The following is a 10,028-nucleotide window of genomic DNA, read 5'->3' as shown; positions in this document are numbered from 1 at the left end:
ACCAACATGGAAAGCAGAAACGGAGGCCAATATCAAGATGTTCTTAGAGAAGCAACGTGACAAGAAATGTATACTCTTCCCCTACAACTTCAGGTAAGTGTTCATAATGTCGACGATCGTGTATCCATATATATATGTTCACTGTACCTGTTAGCTAATTAATGAGTGTTAATGGACATGGCAGTGAATACTGGATATTGATGGAACTCGATCTGGAGAAAGGTCTTCTAGGCATCTGGGACTCGATGAGAAAAGAGCAAAAAGGTCTAAATTTTTTTATGTTATTTGGTAGTTGTTGGGAAAAGGTCTGTCAGGAACACCATATGAAACGCAAAGTGCCACTGAAAGTAGTGCTATACAAAGTAAGTACTATATGCCTACCTTAGTTCAATTTCTCTATGCTCGGATGATGACGAATCTTTTTCTCGTAAAGTGGGTTCTGCTGCAGCCCCAGGGGACCAATCTCTGTGGATACTATGTTTGCGAGTTCATGAGAGTGTGCTAAAAAAGAACTAGTCTAGAGGAAAAAAGGATAAGTGTACACATATATATATTCTTCATACATATATTTATATATATATATATATATATTCGTGATAGATACAATTTATTTATTTATTCTTGATATATATATATATATATATATATATATATATATATACTAATATACTTTTTCTTTATCTCATATCTAAAATTGAAGACTCGTTGGTTGAAGGAAAAAACCCTAGACACACACCATCTCAAAGCAATCCAAGAGACAATAGGTGGATTTCTGAATGATCAGGTCTTAACTCCCGGCGGCGAGTTTTACTATGACCCAAATATGTGATGATGAAAGCCAAATTTCATATTGATCCAAAGAACATGTGATGATGAAATGTACAATTAATGCAAACTTTACATGTGACGATGAAATGTAATATTATGTTTTAGTTTACTTTTACTTGTGTTGCTTGCGTGCATTGATCGAGCGAAAACTTTACAGTACGCGCACGTATACGTATATTACTTTGCAGCGAATAATGCGTATTCGAAAACCAAATTAAAACAAAAAAAAAATCATCAATTGAAATAAGCAGGAAAAGAAAAAAAAAGACCCTTTAGTCCCAGTTGGTAATACCAACCGGGAATAAAGGGGCCAGCCCAGGCGCTGGCGTGGCTACCTTTTTAGTCCCGATTGGCACCAACCGGGACTAAAGGTCTACTTCTATTCCCGGCTACTAACCCTTTATTCCCGAACTCCTATTCCCGGCTGCGTAACCGGGAATAAAGGGGGTTGGCAGCCGGGAATAGAAGCCCTTTTTTTACTTGTGATTGGGAAGGTACAATATAGCTATACGTTTCTTACAATTTTTATTTTTCAAAGTGGTGCCATACTAAACTGTAACCTTTTGCAGATGTGATTCTAGATAATTTAGTTATACTTAATTGGCTCAGTTTACCGTTTGGTACCCCAAAATTCTTGTCTGATTATACTTAACTAACTTTTTATTTTTGGAACATTCCTTCAGGTGTCAACAACGGTACTGGTGGAGTAATAATCGACGTGAGTAACTCGACAATGGCAGAGTTATTAGTGCACGTGTGGATTGTGTGGGAAATTCAGACAATGGTGCTCCTTAGCTTCTTGCTACAGCTCTTTCTGTTGGCTACTAGAAGCCTCCGTCGCCGCAACACCAATGGAGTGCTCAGGGCTTTGATATGGTTGGCTTATGTGGGAGCAGACTTCGTTGCTGTTTACGCCCTGGGCCTCTTCTCTCAGTATGAGGACAAATACAAGCTAGGAAGGGAGTCATTTGGGGACACACTGCCCTTTCTTTGGGTACCTTTTCTCCTTGTTCACCTGGGTGGTCAGGATTCCATCACCGCCTTTTCTATCGAGGACAACAACCTATGGCTGAGGCACTTGTTGAATCTGGCAACCCAGGGGGTTCTAGCTCTGTATGTCTTCTGGAAATCCTTCCACAGGGTCAATTACAGTATACTGATTCCTGCAATGTTTGTGTTCGTTTCTGGAATTATCAAGTATGGAGAGAGGGTTTGGGCACTAAAGAGTGCGAGCCGAAATGGCCTTGGCAAGTCAGTTGAGTTGAACTCATCAGCAGGACTGCAGAACAATAGCAAGGAATCATATGCTCTTCAGACAGTGCTTCTTGGTCGAGGTTTATTTGTGGGGCGACCTGTGCTCCAGCTGGGAGACAGTGCTCAAGAAAATCTTAAAGTTAAATTTGAGAAGAAATGTGAAGATAGAGAAGACAAGCTGAAGATGGTAGTGATGGAGCTTGGCATGATGTTCGATCTCCTCTACACTAAGGCCAATGTGCTGCAGAGATGGACTGGTGTCCTATTTAGGTGTGCTTCCCAGACCTTGATGGTCGTTGCCTTCCTTCTCTTCCTGTTGATGAGAAGCGAAAAGGGTGCTCACCGCAACAAGGTTAATGTCGTGATTAGCTATACATTATTCACTGGGGCCATCTTTATGGAAGCTTCTTCTGTTGCTGTGGTGATGGCATCACCTTGGACAAGAGCACACTGGAAGAAGGGTAGCTTTCTTCATGGTCTTTGCAACTTTGCTACGTCCATTTTAAAGGCTTTTCAGTGTAACAAGAGGCACCGGATCCTGAGTTCCACTTCCATTCGGATGGGGCAGTATAATTTGATGGATTACTGCATCGCTGTGACATACAAACACAGAATAATGTCAAAGGCCATCAGTGCTTTTGGTCTGGACAAGCAATGGAGAAACTTATGGTACGTCCACCACATCGATGATGCCGACAGAGCAGGGGAGGGGGTTATCGGCGGTGTTATGGAATTTTTTGGCAGTGCAACCGTTGAATGGTTGCGACCGATGAATCTTGGCAGGAGATTGAATTATACACTGAGCCTGCCCTTTGAGCATGCCCTTTTTCGTCTGCACATATACAGACTTGTATATAAGTAGACACTTGGCCAACACCAACAGTGACGATGGGACAATAATAATGCGACTTAAGGAAGAATGTGAGACGCTATCAAACTACATGATGTACCTGATGGTGGTGCATCCTTACATGTTGCCAGTCAGCACGGCTGCAGAAGATCTTGAACCCGAACTTCTCAAATGGGTTAGCATAATAATCAACACTCCCAACACGTGGCAACGAGCCTAGTTTTTTCTAAGCTAGACTTTCTGGGCCATTATACAAGCTCAGTGCTTGAAAACGAGGTGCATTCTGGCTCCCCCTTCGAACCAGAGCCAAATGGGCCATTTCAGCTGGAGCAATCACTTAAGGATATCAAGGAGATGTGGTTGAGGCTGCTCGTGTATGCTGGTGGTAAATGCCGTGGAGAGCTACACGCACGGCAGCTTGGCGAAGGAGGTGAGCTCATCACCTTTGTCTGGTTACTCATGGTGCATCATGGTCTTGGGGACGTTGCAACAGAGCTCAGCCTTTTGACATCTGATGATCCTTATGTACCCCAACCTGGGTCCATAGTGTCAATTGGAAGTAGTAACTGGATACTCCGGCAACAAGGGCCTTGTTACGCCTTCAACTTCGGTCGTCACGACCAGGAAGAAACTGCAGGATGGGGCTACAGCGGCACCGGGCAGCGCGGCGCATCAGAGCAAGATGAAGCCGGGACATCCGTTGAGGCAGGACGAGATGAGACGCACGACACACCTTATAGATTGACGAGCAAGCAGCTGTGGTGTCTTGCAGGAAAACGAAGGCTCGCGACACGTGTAGCGCCAGTTTCTTTCACTTGGCTTATCGGTTTCAGAATGCATGGTAAGCATTGCGCTGCAGTGGCTGCTGATGATTCAATAATATTTATGCATCCATAACCAGGATCTATATTGATATTGTATTTTTCTCTTCCATGTATTTGCTCTTATTCTTACCATGCATCCAATTCGTAGTCCACCGATCTTGTTTGCTGCCATCTGCAATGTAGTTTGTACCTAGTATTGTCCAAGAAAACTACTGCACCCCGCCTTATTATGTATCTATATGTTGGATTATTGGATTGTACTGTCACTGTGAGTCGTATGGTTATGTTGTTACTCAAGGCTTCTAACTGATGTATTGTATTGTTGTGTTATAATGGGTTCAATGTTTCTTCTGTTCGGATTGTTATTTATCCTGCAGTTGGAAATATGTTGAATTTCCTGTCATGTTCTCTGTTAATTTAACTAGAAAATATACAACGTGCGTTGCTAGAGGAAGGACATGCTTGTGGTTTCTCTAGAGCTCAAGGTAGGTCAGGGTACCAGAAAGAGGGTGGGAGGGATATATAGAAGCGCAGATGGTTATAGAGGTGTTCACCTTCGAACAATTGAGAGGAGGGATCGGAGGGAGGTGCAATTGGTTTCTTTGTGGACGGAGGGCGGAGCCACGGAGCTGCATCCGAGGGCCTCGTTACATTCTTCCATGTTGGCAGTCAGCACGGCTGCTGAACATCTTGAACCACAACTTCTCAAATGGTAGAATGTTGCTTTGTAGATCACCTATCCTTCCATGTTGGCGAAGCATGACGTTAAGCAAAGCAGAGGGAAAGAGTTTCTCTATGGCGGTGCCGCACCACTTCAGCCATGCAACACTGCCCAATCTCTAACGACAGTCCCTGATCCTCTCCAGTGTCTCCCTCCGCTAGTAAGCAGATCCAGCAACTCTACTAGAAGATCAAGCAGCTGAAATCCACCATATGCTTCTACTAATGACCATGGCATTTCCCTAAAAAAAAAACTAATGACCATGCCAACCAGAACCAAATTGGCACTCTAAACACCAGATTGGCCTGCCTCGCCACTAGATATATTCATCATTGGTATGTGGCCCCTGCAGCCGGATCAGAGGACTCTGAGCTGTTGGGAGCAGACGCATGACAAAACATTTCGCATTTTTACCTGCTGTTCAATTATTTAATTTTCGCATAAGAGTAAATCGGTTAATTTCAATATCTTCATTGAAGGGCACAACTGGAATGTTCCATCCTATCTTGTTCAGATTGTTTTTTTTGTCATGCACTTGGAAATTTCTTGAGTTTCCTGCCACGTTCTCTATTAGTTTAACTAGAAAATATACACCATGCGTTACTACTGGGCTTCCTATAGCTAGATCCATCCTGGGCTGATGGAGTTGTCAACTTGTCATTGTTGTTGGCGGCGGTGGCGAAGGCAGCGGCAGGAAACCACAGAAACTATGTCATGCCGCATGAGCGAGCCGAGAACGCCTCACTGTCGCCTTCATCGTGGTAGATGAGCGAGCGCCCGTCGTGCCGCTCGGGTGACAGGGAGGAGGGGAAAGGAAGGACAGGGACTGCTTGAGGTGGCACGGCGGGGCAGCCCCCGTATCGCCCAGCCGAGGGAGATGGGGTCATGGGGTACCCTACTTGCAATTATATTTTACGAAGAGACCGAAATAGATACTCTTGGATGGCATGTAGGCGTATGGCGCCATGAGTTGGGCTGAACTTGTTTCTTTTCCTTAGAATTGTAAGTCTCGTGGCTTTGGTGTTTTTATGTGACTATCAGCTGTGTATCATCCCTTGATGGTAGAGGTTTGAACTTTGTTCCATTATCTAAAAAAAAATGAGCATTGTGTGGTGTGGGGACCGCGCTGGACTCATTGTTCGGATCGTTCGCCTGATTGAAAACGGATGAACGTCCATCAAAATAGAATGGGTGATTCGTACAACTGTGTTTTGTGCCAGCTTAATGTGGAAGAAACAGTTTCTCATCTCATCGTAGAATGCCCTTTTGCTAAAGATTGTTGGAACCTGTTCAACAGTGATTTAAATCAGGACTCAAGGTTCCTTGAAGCTTTAATACACATCAAACCTTAGGTTCATAGTCCGTTGTTCATGATCCCAGTCATCCTTCTATGTTGGGCAATCTGGACAGGGAATGATCTTATTTTCAAGAACATCCTAGCTTCAGTAACGGGTGTTTAAGATGTTTTCTCAAAGGAGCTCAACTTGCTGACAGTAAGGCCCCGTTTGGCAGGGCTCACTTCACTAGTGAAGCCATTTTTTTTTCTTCAGCTCCACGAACAGTTCCACCGGTGGAGCTGAAGCGGTTTTGGTAAACCGTTTGGCAAAATGGCTTCACTGTGAGAACATGTTTATAGGGGCCTGGAGGAGGAGCCACTTTTTCTGGCTCCATCCACTACTAGAGAACAGACTTTAGAACGATGTCCCAATTTGGCATTAGCCTCGGCATTTTTTTGCCCCCAGGACTAAAGGTTCCTTTAGTCTCGGTTGGTAATACCAACCGGGACTAAATGTTTCTTTACTCCCGGTTGAAGCCACCAACTGGGACTAAAAGTCCTCCAACCTTTAGTCCCGGTTGGTAATACTAACCGGGACTAAAAGTAGACCCTTTAGTCCTGGTTGGTAACACCAACCCGGACTAAAGGACCCTTTAGTCCCGGTTGGTAACACCAACCGGGACTAAAGGTCCCCGATGGGTTAGTTCAAAAGGAAAGCATCACATCTATTGTTAGATGTGTTGTGTAGGTGGGGTGGTAAGCTCCGCGCGAGGCAGTGCATGAGGTCTTGAGTTCGAATCTCACAGGGCGCAGCGGTGGGAGGCATTATTTTTTTTAAAGCTGGAAGGATCTTTAGTCCTGGTTGTGGCAAACCGGGACTAAAGAACATCACCTTTAGTCCCGGAACGCTAGTCCCGGTTGGGAAACCGGGACTAAAACCAGTTCCCAATCGGGACTAGATGTCAGTTCTGTAGTAGTGATCCCACCCCAAATCACTGTGAGAGCATGTTTTTAGGGGCTTCACAAGTGAAGCTATTTTACTTTACCCCGTTTGATAGAAAACGGCTCCAAATAGCTCCTGAAGCCGGTGGAGAAGCTCTGCCAAACTGGACCTAAGAGCCAGAAGCAGAGACGCCAATATTTTTGACCCAGAATTTGTTGTAATTTCAACTGTTTCCCTCATTTTTTTCCTGTCTCCTGTTTCCGTAACTGTACTTGTTTGTTTTAATTTCAATAGATCTCCTGTAGGGGTGCAAACCCTCCAGTTTCATAAAAAAATGATTATCGGCCACCTCCGTGCAGTATAAAAGAAAGGCCTGGGGAGAGATACGCAGTTCATTGCTCCCTATATCTATAGATGAGAAAGAAATAAAGAGCTCAGATTTCTGCGTATACATTTGTGTTCATATTGTGCTCTCTGTTTGTCTGTACACAATAAATAAAGCAGGCTCATGTCAAGCTTTGGAAGAAAAACAAAGGACAAGCAGGAAAGAGAACGAAGCAAAGCACCCTCCAAGGCTCCCAGAACAATATTGAGCTGGAGGGATGCCTCGGCTCTTGGGGAGCTCCGACCACCATTGTGGCATCCGTCAGGGCCGCCGAGTATGGGTCTGGCACTGCGCCTGGCGTCGGCGGAGTAGCTTGGTTTCGACTGGTCTGCTCTCCTGCCACGGATGTCCCGGCCGTGGCGTCGGGAGGTGGCAGGGGTAGATCTCCTGTTTAATTTCAATAAACACTAAAAGATGTTTTTTAGCAGCATGGGATAAGGGGGCTAGAGCATTGAGCTGTTTTTATGCTGCTCTAAATTTTTTTCTCTAAGGACTTATCTGTAAGCGAACATCCGGGACTTACAGTACAGCTGTGAGGGCTATATGGCTCTGGCTTTAGTTCAGTATGAGGACCTTTTCTAGCTTGTTATGGCTACCTTTATTGGCATAAGAATGGCTTGACGAATCGAGTATAGTGCGGCCTATGTCCCCTTGTGTATAGGCTGCGCGTCATTGTGCCATCGGGAAGGGAGGCTCTATATCTGTTTGCCGAGTGAATCTAATGGCCCTAACTTATTAGATGAACCTTTGTAAGGCATCATAGTGAACCCTGCCGACCTTCCTTGGTAGCGGGTCAAGAGGCTGATCTCCTCGGGCGAAAGGGTAAATCACGACTCACAGTGAAAATGTATAACCTCTGTATAGTGTAAAACTGGTATATCAGTCGTTCTCACGGTCACGAGCTGCCTTGGACCCTTACGGAATAGATGATGAATACTGATGATAAAGATGCTCACTAATGATTACTGTTTATGCTATTCATTATTCATGTTTACCTCATATGTTTATATGGGCTTGTGGATAAATTTGTTGCCACATAGTTGCTAAAAGATGACTCATTAAAAGCTAACGGCAGTTAAATCAGTGTCAGCCTTTTGAGTCTCATGAACCTCATGTTATATTTGTTGAGTACGGCATGTACTTACGTTTGCTTTACTTTTTAAATCTTTGAAAAAATCCCGGATGGGTACCAGATTGTTAGAGTTTAGAGAAATTAGGCTTGTGATCAACCAGTCAGTTGTCCCTATGGAATTAGAGTCTAAACCCGAAAATCGGAGTTGTCTTTCCGCTGTTTGCTATCTAAGGTTATATTCTTTGTACTAAGTACGTTATATATTGAGCATTGTCTATTGATATTACCCTTATTTATAGCTATATGTGAGATTTGACTTTCTGAGCTCACGTATGGTGTGTATCACCATTTTCAGGTTCTCGGCTCCCCGTCATCTGTCCGGCGGCGCGCCCCGTCCGACACGAAGGTTTGATTCCGAGTGAGGCCCCGGGATTCCTCCCGATGACGGTCCTGCAGTTGCACAGGATTAGAATGACGTACCTGCTGTATCCTTTGTGTATGTGTTTGTTTGTGTACGCGTGTCTGTACCTTTTTCCTTATTTGGTAATATACACAGCACGTATTGTTAAAAAAAAACAGTAAACACAACTTGCTTTAGTTCAGTCTTTGACTCAGCTGCTTAATTTGTCTGGCACTGCGCCTGGCGTCGGCGGAGTAGCTTGGTTTCGACTGGCCTGCTCTCTTGCCACGGATGTCCCAGCCGTGGCGTCGGGAGGTGGCAGGGGTGGATCTCTGAGATGGTAGGGGTGCCATTTGTTACTGGGCGTGGTATGATGGGATCCCCATGGTTGGCGCCAACTGTGGGGTCACTCCTGGCCTCTCTCCCTCGCTAGGGACTAAAGGGGGATGGGAGGACAAGGGTTTACCACAAGTGAGTGATAGCGAGGGTCAAGCGATAACACGATAAAAGAATAGTGACAATAAATTCTGGAATAAATAACCATTAAGTTGTAAAGATCTGCCCTAAAATAGTGCTGCCTGCCAGGTATTTATAGAACATACCTGGAGCAGTGCGAGATTACATCTGAGCAAGCTGTCGGCGGCAGCCCGCTTACATGCACACGGGGACATGACCGTAACTCCACGTGCACTGGCCAACCACTCTTGTGATGGCGCGACCAACACCGTTTTCAGGTTCTCCGCTCCCCGTCATCTGTCCGGCAGCGCGCCCCGTCCGACGCGAAGGTTTGATTCCGAGCGAGGCCCCGCGATTCCTCCCAATGATGGTACTGCAGATGCACAGGATTAGAATGACGTACCTGCTGTATCCTTTGTGTATGTGTTTGTTTGTGTACGCATATCTGTGCCTTTTTCTTATTTGGTAATATACACAGCGCGTATTGTTCAAAAAAACAACAACAACAGTAAACACAACTTGCTTTAGTTCAGTCTTTGACTCAGCTTCTTAATTTGTCTGATCTTGAAGACAACTGGAAATACATATGGCGGCAGGATTTCTCAGCATCAAAAGCTTACACATTCTTGATGGGGCATAGACAAATTCATGAGGGATTTGGCTTTGGAAATGCTTTTCTTAGCCAAAACACTTTTTTTTTCTGGCTTCTCCTCAAAGACAGGTTAAGCACGAGGAACATTCTAAGAAGAAAGAATATGCATTTAGATTCATACAATTGTGTTTTGTGCCAGCTTAACATGGAAGAAACAATGTCTCATCTCTTCTTGGAATGCCCTTTTGCTAAAGATTGTTGGAACCTATTCAACATTGATTTAAATCAGGACTCAAGCTTCCCTGAAGCTTTAATACACATCAAACCGCAGGATCATAGTCAGTTCTTCATGATCCAAGTCATCCTTCTATGTTGGGCAATCTGGACAGCTAGGAATGATGTTATTTTGCAAGAATATCCTAGCTTC

At 44.6% G+C, this 10,028-nt stretch overlaps 1 pseudogene; it reads left to right on the top strand.

Moving 5' to 3' along the window:
• Window positions 1-200: 200 nt before the first annotated feature.
• Window positions 201-9,639, top strand: LOC136499480 (uncharacterized; annotated as a pseudogene).
• Window positions 9,640-10,028: the final 389 nt, after the last annotated feature.

This window comes from Miscanthus floridulus, chromosome 13 (genome assembly GCF_019320115.1).
Source record: "Miscanthus floridulus cultivar M001 chromosome 13, ASM1932011v1, whole genome shotgun sequence".
NCBI classification, from domain to species: domain Eukaryota; kingdom Viridiplantae; phylum Streptophyta; class Magnoliopsida; order Poales; family Poaceae; genus Miscanthus; species Miscanthus floridulus.
This window is presented reverse-complemented; position numbering and strand designations above follow the sequence as displayed.